General features: G+C 40.4%; 3 long non-coding RNA genes across 4 annotated transcripts; 2 read left to right on the forward strand and 1 right to left on the reverse strand.

Moving 5' to 3' along the window:
- Positions 1-3,332: 3,332 nt before the first annotated feature.
- LOC147656031 (uncharacterized) lies at positions 3,333-6,808 on the reverse strand. Its single transcript, XR_015280046.1, has 2 exons — positions 6,653-6,808; positions 3,333-6,571 (listed from the first exon to the last, which is right to left on the reverse strand). It is a non-coding gene; the product is annotated as an uncharacterized LOC147656031 (long non-coding RNA).
- Positions 4,071-8,967, forward strand: LOC111925604 (uncharacterized). 2 transcript variants are annotated; one of them, XR_015280045.1, is made up of 5 exons: positions 4,071-4,113; positions 4,837-5,078; positions 7,032-7,088; positions 7,771-8,021; positions 8,665-8,967. It is a non-coding gene; the product is annotated as an uncharacterized LOC111925604 (long non-coding RNA). The 2 variants fall into 2 exon arrangements; XR_002862320.2 differs by lacking the exon at positions 8,665-8,967 and having other exon boundaries at positions 7,771-8,445.
- Positions 8,968-10,527: 1,560 nt separating this feature from the next.
- On the forward strand, positions 10,528-12,127 carry LOC147656032 (uncharacterized). The gene is made up of 2 exons (XR_015280050.1): positions 10,528-11,019; positions 11,129-12,127. It is a non-coding gene; the product is annotated as an uncharacterized LOC147656032 (long non-coding RNA).
- The last annotated feature ends 1,709 nt before the right edge of the window (positions 12,128-13,836 follow it).

A 13,836-nucleotide genomic window follows, 5' to 3' on the forward strand; every position in this document is an offset into this window, starting at 1 on the left:
AAAGTTATAAGTATATATCAACTTGCCTTTGTCAGTGATGGTTGCTGAAGCAATTCACATAGAGGTGTGATGGTTATTTTCTTTTTAATTTTTTTGTAATCTATTTTTCCCCCCCAAATCCACCTAAACTTTTTTTGGTGCCTCTGAGTGTAAGAGAGTTTTTGAAATCATGGAGCACAATTCTACTGTGTTTGGCAGGTACTTTATTCTATCCCTGACATCGATCTCGAGCCAGGCAGGAAGCAGGGAGTAAACATTTCCACCATGCCTGGAGACACAATGTTCCAAAAGCTCTCTTTGGGTTGTTGATATAGATTTTTGGAACAGTCTCAGTGCAGTGCTGTTGTCAGTTATTGATATTACCATTTAATACACTTCACTAATGAGTGGAACTTCAGCCTTAATCACTGATAGACAAACAAGCAACCAAAGGGAAAAAAACCCAAAAAACAGGGGAAAACAGCTGATGGGAATGTGAATCCTCTTAACTGGGCTCACCATTCAAAGCTTTGTAGCAGGATGTGAAAGGTGAGCTGATGAACAGGGTTAGGTAGGTACAACAGGAAGGAAATACAGACACACATTATACACAGAAATGCAGATTTTTCAATAGTGGAGTTGTAGGTGAGCCATTAGCACAGCTGAGTGGGAAGAGAGGAGGATTAGCACTTTATAAAGCTGAGAATTTAGGCACTCACGCCTGCTTTCCCATTTGTAAAGCATTTCCTATGTGCTTGTGCACTCCTGTAATGTGAATTTCAGCTGTGGGTGGCTGCATTTCATCCCAGCGTGAAGAGGTGCTCATGTGTGAGATGGATGAATCTGTCACATGTTGAGAGCAGAGCAGTGGTAAATGGGGCTTGCCAAATGTTTTCAGCTAAAAAAACACTCACAATAAGGATTTTCTCTCAGAAATATTGTGGAGTTTTTTGTTTATTTCTTTTTGCCCAACTAACAAAATAGTGGACAATCAGAGTAATTGATCTAAATGTTCCTGATTGGTTCCAAGTGTTACATTTAACTTCACTCACATCTCCATTTTCTCTCTAAAAACCCAAGTGACAATGTGACAAAGAGCATACATTGAGGTATAAATCACGAGAAGTCATGACTCAGAAAGCAAATTTTGTCCAATGAAGATTTATGAAACTCTAAACTGCAGGTTCAGTAAAAAACTCCTTGTTTTGTTTTGTTTTTTTAAAACACAAAGCCTCAAAAAACCTGTCAGTGCATATTTGTGCAGTGCATGGGTAGTTTGACAGATTGGGCAAAAGTTTACACCCATTTTCTTCAAGAATGAGTCTTAGTCTATGCAGGGAAGCTCAGAGAAATGAAAGCTCAGGGAGTCAAGTCCAATCCACAAGTTTCTGATGAATAATTGAAATAGAACCACAGATTTGTGCATTTTGAAGTGAAATTCTGGCTGGCTCTTCACTGAAGGAATGGTTGTAGGGTGGCTGATAACCCAAAAATGATCAGAGGATCTGTTCCAAATTTTTCCACGATCTTCCACTACAACCTTGAGGATGAGAACTGAGGAATGATTGGCTTTTGGAAGTCCTGGCTCCTAAAAACCCTTTGATGCTCCTGGGTGGGGAGCACAACCAACACACTACTGGCTTTTCTCAGATGGATCATTTCCTTTGGGCTTGCAGTGAAAAACTTCTGAAAATTCTCACATTTAACCAGATGCAGATAGGAATTTTTTTTGCAATCCTGAAATGTTTTCTGGGATGTTGACTGTCATTATTTCCCATTGTGTAGTTCTGGTGATACATGTACCTAGAGGAGAAAAGGTGACCAGCAGGATAAACAGCACTGATTCAGAGAGAATTGGACCAGCTTTTCATGGGAAAGATTATAAACAGGATTCTTTTTCCTGTGAATTTCCAAGCAATTTAATTTTGTCTCCATAAACGTGAACATTTTAATTATTTGGTAAGTAATTCACCATAACCACGTTGTTCTTAGAATAAGTTGTCCTCCAAATTTGCTCACTGAAAGAGTGGTCAGGCATTGGAACAGGCTGCCCAGGGGTGGGATCACTGTCCATGGAAATGTTAAAAACTGTTAGGATTTGGTGCTTAGGGCCAAGGTTTTGTGGGGGATCTGGCAGTATTGGGTTAATGAGTGGACTCTGTGGTCTTAGAGGGCTTTTCCAACCTCAACCAGTCTGTGATTCTAAATTGAGGACCAGTCTCCAAGAAGGATCTTGGAAATCCAGTGGCCATCTTATCAGTCCTTTATGTTGACTTCATCAGGGTTTTTGGTACTTTTTTCCAAAATCAGAGTCTTTTTTTTTTTATGATTCCTCCCAGAGGTGGAGGGATTGAAGGAAGCACCTGAAGGTACAGCTGCAAATCATCTCTCATTTCTCTGTCTCATGTGCTTAGCCCTAATCACCTGAAAAGGTTTGATGGAAATGTTATTAATCGTCCATTATTCAAATATGACAATGTGCAAGTGTTTGTGAATAGGCTTTTCTTGTCACACTTAACATGTCACTGAAATAATTCTTCAAAATCTTACAGCAATTTTGCAGCACATGATTGCCCAAATTATCCATGTCTGACACTTAAAACACTCTGCTGCAGTGCAATACCATGATTTCTTTATTGCAGTACATTGTGAAATATAATTTATAATTAGAAGTGTTTCAATGTGTTTGTTTGGCTCGTTGGGGTTTCTTGTGGTTTGTTTTGTAATTTTTTTTCTTTTTTTTTATCGTAGTTCCTTCCTGCAAATAAGCTTTTGAAGAAAACAAAAAAGACAGCTACAAATTCATGAAATCCACAGGAATTGTATTTGTTGTCATAGTAGAGCTAATATAATTTTTGACATTTCAATGCATTTTTGTTCGTCAGGAAATTTTCATCCTGTCGGATAGAGATGGGTTGATAGAATATTTTTCACTCGAAATAAAAGAAATGGATTACTCTGTTTTGATCCAGAAGGGCTACAGGACAGGGCAATTCTCAAAAAAAAAAGATGAAGCTAAATGCTGATTTCTGGAAATAATCACATTGCACAGCAAAAATCCTCTCTGTGCTTGTAAATCTGTTGCAGTTTTCCAAAATGGAGTGGCCTCTGCCCATAAACAATGTTGCTACAAAAAGCAGGTTTTCCTGTCCATTGTTGGAACCAATTTTCAGATAATTTTATCAAGACGTGGGATGTGTCAGGATGAAACATAGAGCTGTGAGAGCAACCTTGGAGTCAAAAATGAGTTGTGCATCCTTCTCCTCCTAAACCACATCATTCTGATGCATTTGTAATTCTGTGGATTCACCTGCTGCCCTTCTGTGCCTCCAGATTTATCTTCATTAAATCTAAGAGAATCACAGGACACTCGAGGCTGGAAGGGATCTCTGGAGATCTCTAATCTAATGAGACCAATCCAAGGGGAATCAAGTGGATCAGGTCACCCAGGGCTGTTTCTAACAGGGTTTGGAATATTCCTGAGCACAGAAACTCCACGATCTCCCTGGGCAACCTGCTCCAGTATTGGATCACCCTCATGGCAAAGAAGGTATTTTATGCTTAAGCTGAATTTTCTGTAATTGAATTTGTGCCCATTGCCTCACATCCTGAAAAATCTCCTGCCTGATGTGGCTGCAGTGCTCCTACAGCTTGGAAGAAGGGAATCTCAGGGGAGACCTCATTATTCTGCACAATTACCTGAAAGGAGACATAGCCAGGTAGGGGACAGGGTTTTCTCCTAAGCAAAGAGATGAGAGGAAATCTCAAGTTCTGCCAGAGGAGATGCACCTGAAAGTGTGGTAAGGAATAGGAATAGGCTGGGAATAGGAATAGGCATGGAAGCGATGAAGTCACCGTCCCTGAGAGTGTTCCGAGAACCTGTGGATGTGACTCTTGGGGACACGGGTTAAGGATGAACAGGGTGGTTCTGGCTGAACTGCTGGACTCAGACTTGGAGGTCTTTTCCAGCCTTAAAAATTCTGTGTTTCTGTAGAATCTGCTCTTTCCAATTCCATTTCACATTATGCTGTTCGTGGCCATGTCATAATTATGCCATAAGTCATAATTAGATACTTCAGCGATGTCTTATAAGGCATTCCTGGCCTGGCCACTCAGAAAAAGCATCATAAATAAGTAATTCTCTTAAGAATGATTTTAAAGTATCAAAAGGAATTATATCCCTGACAAGCCAGACAAGGAAAGGCAGCTCTTCAGTACCTAAGGCAGCGTTAACAGTTCCTCTGCATTCACTTAGTGGGTCTTATAAGAGAGATGGGAAAAGACATTTTAACAGGTTCTGTTTAATGGGAAGAGGGGTAATGACTTTAAAATGAAAGAGTAGAGAGTCAAACTAGATATATGGAGGAAGTTTTTTTCCTATGAGAGTGGGAAAACACTGGCACAGGTTCCTCAGAGAGGTTGTGGATGCCCTATCCCTGGAAACACCCAAGGTCAGGCTGGTTGTGACTCTGAGAAACCCCAAAGGGGCTTGGACTGGATCACCTTTAAATATCCCTTCCAACCCAAGCTGTTTTATGATTCTTTGATTATTTAATCAAAAATAATTAATTTAATTAAAATTAATTAATTAGTTTAATCAAATGTTTAATCTCCCCCAAATGCCCCATTTAAAGCCAAGTGCAGTGTCTCTGATGCTGCCACTCACAGTCCTGCTCACAGACAGTAAATCTTCCCTTCAAATTTAAATAAGACATCCTCTTTGAAAATTCACCAAAATCTGGGAGTAATTTATGTTCATGCACTGGGGGAAAGTAACATGTATCCCTATTTACATGGAGACAACAGTGTGCTGGTTTCTTTCCATCCTTTTGTTGTTGTCTTTTTTTTTCTCCACAGAACAGCTGAGAAAGATCACAACAGCCACAGGCTGGAGTGCTCTTTGGCCAGACCTCATTACTGGGAAAGACATGAAATGGCAACACTGCCCCAAACTTTTCCATGTCCACGAGAAAGGAAACAATGATTTAAGAAAAGAAAGAGGAGTTGGAAGCATGAGGAAATAAACAAGGAGAAGAAAACAAGATAAATGGCTGTGACCTTGGAGACACCGCTCCTGGGGATGACAGAGAGGAAGGGAGGTAAATGTCAAGGCAAATCCCAGAGTGGTTTAGGTTGGAAGGGGAATTACAGTGCTCTGTAATGTAATGTACAGACAAAATCCTCTATGGACAGGGACACCTTCTGTCAGAATAGCAAAAGCAGTGTCAAGAGGTTGCTGCACTCTCTGGGCACTGAAAAGTTCCATATTTACTGTGGGTAAATGTTGCCGCTGAAGATGAATAGATCACACGGACACAGGTCGAGGTGTGGTGAAAAGAAGAGAAAGTTTATTTTTCCTCCCAGGATTTATAGGCTTTTGACCATGGCCAGGGATTGGATGGTCAGGATAACATTTTCCCACTGCACTAGCTATGAGAGATGCCCATCACAAGCTGTGTATCAGAAAGAATGTACACATATCTATGTTGACAGTTACTGTCCTGGGAAAGTCCTTAGAAAACCATGTCAGCCATCTCAGAAGCTGAGTTTTCAGGGCAACAGGTAAATATACCCAATTTCTTTTCAAAAACACTCGAATTCCCACTGTCCATTTTCTAACCCTCCTGGGAAGATTCCTTCTTGGCATGTGGTCTGTCTTGGGGAAATGAATCCAAATCAGATTAAAGGATTATTTGGTTAAAATTAGTGTTTCTCTGGTATTCAGGAATACAACCTCCACCACAACAGCTCCTTGCAGTTTTCCCACTCTCAAAAAACTCATGAAGTTTTTTTAGCATTCCTTTGCTGTTTCATGTTGACTTGGAGGATGGTTGACTGAGTGGATGCTCTTAATTACCTTACATTTAACCCACTATTAAGTTAATTGAAATACTTTTAGGTTCGTGGTTTTCTAACTTAAATTATTGCAGTGTATTCCTACCCTGTTGTAAAACCCAAACTCAGCCATGAGTTATTTATACACACCCTTGTTGAGCTGCAGACAGAAATTCTTGAAAAGAAGACTAAAATCTCCACATAAAACATAATGGATTTGTTGTCTCACTATCACACATATTTTATATAAACTTCATCAGCCCCAGTCCAGCCTTTCCATGTTCTCAGTTACCCTGATCACGAGTGGTGTCTAAGCCACCAGAGGACCATTCCTGGTTATAGTTGTAGGCTTTTTGCAGAGGCCATTTTTATAGCATCTCAAAATATTGAACAAACCTGCCCACACCCACCTGCAGCATCCACCCCCCTTCCATCTGTGAGGCTCACTCCCTTTGTCCTACAGGCTCACATAAAGGAACAGCAATGGGAAATGCTGGAAACAAACATTTCTCAGCAGCCTCCACCCCTTGAGGCCCAAGTGCTTGGTCTGCTCTTCAGCCTTCTGCAATCCTCTGTTGCTGTGGCTGTTTGGCAGCTCAGGGGAGAGCCAAGCCCTCAATGTCATCACTCCAAAAGCAGTGCTGGCTAAATGCAGGCATTTCCATTACTCACCCAGCCCACACTCCCTTGTAGTTGATGCACATCAAGTCCACAGAGTCAATCTTCAAGGCGTGATTCATTTTCTTCTGGAGCAAACCTGTTGCAATAGCAGTGTGCTGTAACAAAATAATGAGCTGCTGAGCAGGTACTTGGGATGAAGGTCTTGAAGGGACCTTACCTCAAACCCAACCCATGGATGGTACAAGGTACCTCAGGGTGCAAAAATATTATGAGCTAAAGAAAAAAAAACATTTAAAGTGAAGGTCTTTCCAAGAAACCTGCATTTCCCACTCATTCTCTATCCCAGAATTTCCTTCCAGGGCTGGGAGAAGGTTAGGGCAGATGTAAAACCTTTCCCTTATGGAGCAGCTGCTTTACATTTCCAGGGAATGTTGACTTGCTGGTTGGCTGCTGTCTTCCAGGATGTGTTTATAGGTTGTTATTTCATCAGCTCGCTGGAAGGAAATCAGGTGGAGCTGATATCTGGGGATGATCATTCAGACAGGTCCAGCTGCAATCCTTCTAATCACCGATGTGTAATTCTCTGTTTCACCCAGGACAGGAACTGCTGCATTCTAACACTGCCTCCTGCCCAGGCTCTCTCCATATTTAAGGTAATCTGCTGAACACTTGTTTTATCTTCCTTGAGGAACAAAGAGTCTGTGGAAGCCTGCTGTTGGCTTAAAAACCCTAACACCAGATAAACAGCATTTACAAGAATCACTATCCTGTTCTGCATTTACGACACAGTCCTTCAAGTCTGTGCCATTGATCAAATAGTTTACATTTATTATGAATAGAAGCCCTGTTTACATTTCTCCATGATTAAAAATGGACTGAGATCCAACATTCTAACAAACTTCAGCTGAACTCAGTGGCCTGAGAGCAGCAGCTGACTTGGCAACTGAGCTGACCCATGAGCTCTCAAATCTTATTTGTCCATTTTCTGTCTATGACAAAAAAGATTTGGTGAAGATTGTAGGGAAAGGTCTTGGGTTTTTTGTGATACCAACTCATATGAGAAACAGACAAATTTTCAGGTTTAAATGCAATCTTTCCTGAAACCTTTCAGAGGAGTGAGCATTCAGAATCTCTGTCAAGGTTTTACCTCAACTATAACTCACAGGAAAACTTTCCTACCTACTTCAGGCAATAGAGAGAAATTCAGCAGTTAATTGTTCATGGAGAATGTGGCCATCTCAGTCCACATCACATTCCCTTTCCATGATTTAGGGTTACCAAAAAACATCCCTGCTTCAACTTAAATCACCTTGTGTTTCCTCCCTTCTCTTTCAGATGAGAGAGGAGAAGATTCAGATGAGAGCAGCCCTAGGCCACAATGTTTGTACAGAGGTGGCAAGTTTGGACAGTGTTTACAGGAATCATCTCCACACACACATCTACACATGTCCTAAAAGTGTGATATCAGAAACAGATGAATTTCTGCCCTGGGGATGTTTTAGCAAAGGTAGAAAGTATCAGCCTTCCTGATCTCACACCTCCAGAGGAATAAATCTGAAAAATGCCACTGAATGCACTGAATGGAGGTGAAATCTTTGGGAGTTTTTACACTACCTGCAAATGTCACCCACAGACTCTAGGAGCAAATTTTAGTCTCTCATTGAATTTAAAATAACCTCCAGTTTTCTGTATAGTATCCAAAATTAGATCATATATTTTGGTAGAAGTTACTCTGGGTTTGACATTATTAGCAAAGAAACATCCATGCCAAGCAGTTCTGAGGATATGAGTAATTATATGTGTCAAGATAGATTTAAAAATAAAAAGTGATTATACCAGATCGATATTCCAAATAATAATTATGCAGGGAGAGGAGAAAATAGTAAATCTATTTTTATTTCTTGTGACGCATCAATTATGGCAATAACAATTACTACTGTTATGTATAATCAATTAAATCCATCAGATACACCAAATCTAATAATTTGGGAAAACTATAAACCTGGATTTTGAGGCTACACAGAACCTCTGTGACTAACTGAACAGTACAGGAATACTGGTTTTGTGTTTATTTATTTATTCCAATTTGGAACATATTTATTAGAAATCCAGACTTGGCTTCTGTTGCTGAACAGATTTTTGCTTTCCGTACATTTTTCATATATTTGTAGCTTTGTAGACTGCCAGTACATGGTTATAACTTCTGGTGCCCTTTCCCCCTCTCTTCAGAGCAATAAGCTAAGCTTCCAACACGTGGCTGAAATACTGCTTAGTTTTATTTTCAAGAAGAGAACCTCCAAAAAGACGTTTTGTTTTCCAACCAGAATCTGAGAAGGCACAAGAAAAAATGGGGCAAAGAAGTCTCTGGACCAACCCCAATGGGGCAGAACAGAGGGAAAAATTACCTAACCAACTGCTCTTCCAACTGGACAATATTTGTTAAATATTTTAATTTGCTAAACTTATAAAAATTGTAGAAATCTGATGCTGGAAGCTTCCATTAAAGACCTGCCTTTTATCTTACTATTTTAACACTGTTGCAAGTTTTGGGTTTTGACTTCAGGCAAGAAAGGACAATTTCTCTGTCTCACTTCTCCTCAGGATATTTAGCTCTTACAACTATTTCATCTGTTAAGGTTTGTAGGGATAATTATAAATGATCAGCTGGAGGTTTTTATGGTCACTGTGGTCCCTCTCAATTGTTATGCATGAAGCAGAAAAAGAAAAATCATGTGTCAGTGTCCTGGGACTGGGATTTGCTTGTTTAAGCTGGGCTCTGAAACGATCCTGATAGATAAATAGTGCACAGTGACCTCCCAAATACCAAGGCTGGCTGCTCATCATGAGATCTTGGGGGTGAGAAGTGGCATGGCTTGATACCACCCCAAAGCCATCAATAGCAAACCTGATCCTCTGCTAGTGCAGATAATGCAGTGAGAGGGAGAACTCCCTACCAGAGCAGTAAACAAAGCTCTGAGTTGTGTTTCTGCCTCTTCCCCGCCCTCCTTGCTGCCAGCAAAGCCAAGGATTTATTCAAAAAGGGAAGCACTGTGCTCACAGGATACAGTGGCAGCTCCTGAGGCACTGAGGGCTCAGCAAGGGCTGGAACTGCTGCTGTTTCGTGTGCTAAGCCTCTCTCCAAACCATCTCTGTTAAATATTATGTTTAAGTGCCACGTGTTGTCAGAGAGAGATGCATTTTATGGCGGCTCATTCCCTTTTTTGCAAACATTTATCATTCTCTTTCCCTTCCCTCTCCCCAAACCCTCTCCCCCTTCTTCATCTGTAAAAACAACTATGCTAGGGATCAATTATCCTAAAGCATTAAATCATCAGCAGTACTCCCAGCTGTAAAAACATCTGCATTATAGACTCTGCTTCTTCCTAAGAGACAGAGATGTAATTGATTCCCTCATTCTGGCTTGTTGAGGAGCTTCTGGTTTGTGTTATGCTGGGGGAGTGGGCGGGGGAGGTGGGAGGGAGGCATCTTGCCTTGCTCTAAACTGATTTTTGTTCATGGAACACATGCCTGGACTGAGAAACAGAGCCCAGACCACACTGCAGAAAGCAGCTTCACCTCTCTTACCTCCCACAGCCCTTGTCTGCTCTTTTAATATTGCAGGGGTAAATAATTTCCCCTGCAGCTAGCCTGGCATTCCTTTGCTCCAGGAAAGGCAGGATTTGTGTGTTAGGGAAGCTGCTGCAGAGTTGCCATAGGAAATTGCTCTGTAAAACCTTTTCTTCTCCCTTCCTGCCTGTAGTTGCCTTAGTGACAAAGCCAATGGCCACCGGTGTCCCTGCTCCAGTGCAGAGGAGGAAAACAAATCCATTTGTGTTGTCATTCCAGCAATCTTCTGCAGGGCTGTTTTCAGGAATGTTTTCATTCAGGAATGTTTTCATTCCCTGTGCTGATTAAAACTATCTGTGAGTCTCAGTCTCTCCACGCCTGTGGGTTTATCCACAGTCACACCTGATTTGAGGTACAAACCTTCCAGCCTGGCCTTCTCTAGGGGCTCAGTGCTTTCAGAGGTATCTCAAAATCACAGGTTTGGGTGGGAAGGGACCTTAAAATGATCTTGTTCCAACCCCTGCCATGGGCAGGGACACCTTCCAGAAGAACAGCAAGGGCAGTGTCAAATCTGCACTCCCTGAGCACTGTGAATGTAATTACTGGGAGTAAATATACCCAACATTCTCTTCAAAACACTCTCATTCCTGCTGGCCATTTTCTAGTCCTGCTGGGCAGATTCCTTTCAGGAACTTTGTCTGTCTTGGGGAAATAAATCCAATTCAGATGAAAACGTTATTTGGTTAAAATTTGACATTCTGACAACATTTCTGCACAGTTGTAAAACACAGCCTTGTAGTGGCTACTGAGAGGAAAATTAACTCCACCCCAGTCAGAACCTGCATGGCAGTAAGACAGGGAAAAGGCAGATTGAGGTTCAGAGTTCTCCTCTCAGCCACTCCTTGGGAACAGCTGCTTCAAGTCCCTGAGTAAATCCATTATAAACCCACACAGGTGGAAAATTAGGAACATCTATCTTTCACAGCAAAAATAAAAAGTCTGCTGGGTTTGTAGTCTGTGAGTTTTACTGTCACCTTCACTTACATCTAATGGGTTGTTTCTGCACATAAATTACTGACTCTATATTTTATCTCTCTTTTCCTTTGGGATGTCTATGCTTGGGAAGAGCAAAGATGATCAGGAATGTTTCTTTCCATGATGGACTTCTCTGTACAGCTCCGTGATGCACAATGACTTACCCGATTCTGCCCTCACTCCTGACATTCCTTGTTTGAAGAAATAATTTCAGGGAGAAGAAATATCTCCTTGTCTGGAGCCCAGGGAGGTGATCCTGTGGAAACTGCTCCAGGTGTCTGCAGGGAGGTTGGAGTGGATGATCTCCAGGTCCCTTCCAACCCCAGCCACTCTGGGATTCTGTGGAAGGTCCCTCCAGATGGTTAAATTGAAATCCTGCCTGTGAACATACCCAGGGACACTCAGAACAGCTGTCTGACTTAGAAAAATAGTTTTAATGGATTTTGTCATTAAGGACCACATTCAGGGTCACTGAATTTGTCAGAATGTCAGAATACTTCTTAATTCAGGAAAAGGGGGTAGAACCTTCACACATTCACTACTCAGCTATTGGGACATTCAGAAGACAAAACACCTGGGGAAGCTGAAATGCCAAGACAGAACACGTTTCTGTGTTATTTTAAAAACATCTCACCTGAAGAAGCAATTATAAAAATGCTTTTCCAAATGTATCTATATTTTTTTCAAATGTTGTTTTGGAATAAACTATTTTGTGGACTTGGAGTACAGCTATGGAAGCAACAATGGAGGGCACCATGAATCTGTTTCATTTCCATGAACAGGAAAGAATTTTAGACTCATTTTTAAAAGCTCAATTTTCAGTGTCAGGAATGCCAACATCTGTGTTCTCTCCTGCACTGAAGCTATGAAGTGAAAGATAATGGAATGTAATCAGTAGCAACTTTCACAAAAATCAGCCCAAAGCTGGGTAAAGATTTGACAGCAATGGATTTACTTCAGCAAACAAGCAAAACATTGTCATTGCAGGTTTTTGGGGTTTTTTTACTAAGAAAAAAAAAGTAAAAAATACATATTTTATGATTAAGAAAAATCCCAGACCCTTTGGGATCATACCTATAACCCATGGTTATTTAGGAGTTTCAGCCCCAGAAGAGAACTTTATTTGAATAGTCCAAGGTTCAACATAGAAAGAATATTTCTTTTTCCTTCAAAATCTTAACAGGAATAGTTTAAAATCTCCATGCTAAGAGGCTTGGAATTACCAAGAAGTGTTTTATTCATACATGTTTAGATGCAAGAGTACATTCAGCACCAAGGTTATTCCCCCACCCTAATTTCTCACCACATTTTAAAGCAAGATTTCCTTGGAAAATTGCTTATATCCATTGATTTTCACTTCTTTGCTTAGTTAAACTCTGATGACAATTATCAATCCTCCTGGCTCTTATCAGCATTAGCAGCTGCCTGTCCCTGATTTACATTGTTATTCTTACTTAGTCTTCCTGGCTGAGATTTTCAAAGATAATAAACTGCATCTAAACACATTTGGGGGTAGGGTGAGGGTGGAAATAACCAAAAGAACAGATAATTTTTAAATATCTCAGTTACACTGATGCGTTGAAGAAACAAAACAAATCAACGACATCCCAGATTAGGTGGGAATTATTCTGAGAGACTTTGCAAGCTTCTGTCTTTAAAATGCCAGTTATTTATTCCATGTTTGCTGTCTAAAAGGGTGGTGAATTCATGCCTGGATGGATGAGGGAGCAGAAGGAAGTTCAGCTGAGTTTTCTACCTGGAATTGTGGTCCCATTGCTTGGAGAGTAAAGTTTAGATCCTTTTTCCAGGCTAAAAAAATTGCTTCTGAGTAGTAGTAGTAAGAGCAGAAATGCTAAGGAGCCAAAACTAGATTTTAATCAGAACATGACACTAAATTCCTTTACTGTGTAATAACTGTATTAAACATGACCTAAAAATTAGCCCCACGTATCAAAATCCCATTTTTTTACAATACACGAGGCCCAGGTGATTTTTAGCTAATGCTCAACTTCAAATGTGGAGAAGAGATAAAAATTCTAAGCATAAGCAAATCCTGATTTTTTTTATTCTTGGGTCAAGCAAATGTAACACACAAAAGCCTCATCCAAATTGAATTATAGTGTAATACAGACATGGAAATGGAAGACATCTGACAAGCAACAGGTATAAAATACCCCAGGCTTGGATGATCTCCACTGACCTCTTCCCTATTCCATTTTCTATTTGTCACCTGTGAGCAATGAGGGGGAAATGTGGTGTTAAGAATTTCAGTGAGAATGTTTGGAAATGTATCCTGATCCCAGTTATTTCACTGAAAGGATTTAGAAGAAAGCTAATAGCCATTATATCAATATTATCTCTATATATCTCTTATTGTTTCATGTAGAACACGGCAGCACTTCTGACAGCTCCCAAACTTGAAATCTCTTGTGTTGAGTAAGAAAAAAAAGAAAAATAATTAAATACTGAGAATCAGTGAGTTGAAAGTGATGGAAAATAAACCCTCTTGTTATTTTTCTCTTTTCCATAATCCACTCACTTGTTGTAGCTGCTGTTTTCACTTGCAGGGCTATCTGCAGGTTGAATGCATTGTCAAAAATTCCCATCTCAGAATCTGAGAAGATATAATTTTGTAAACTGTTTATTACAGCCTTAAGCTTTTCAAATTATGTTAAAAAAATCAAGCCCTGGGGACCCAGAATGAGGAGGATGTTTTATATCTAAGAAATGACTCAGTGTGCAATCTCTAATTTTTTTGCATTACACCAAACAACATTTCCTGCTGCATGTTCTCAGAGG

This window comes from Cyanistes caeruleus, chromosome 1 (assembly GCF_971803275.1).
Source record: "Cyanistes caeruleus chromosome 1, bCyaCae1.hap1.1, whole genome shotgun sequence".
In the NCBI taxonomy this organism is placed as follows: domain Eukaryota; kingdom Metazoa; phylum Chordata; class Aves; order Passeriformes; family Paridae; genus Cyanistes; species Cyanistes caeruleus.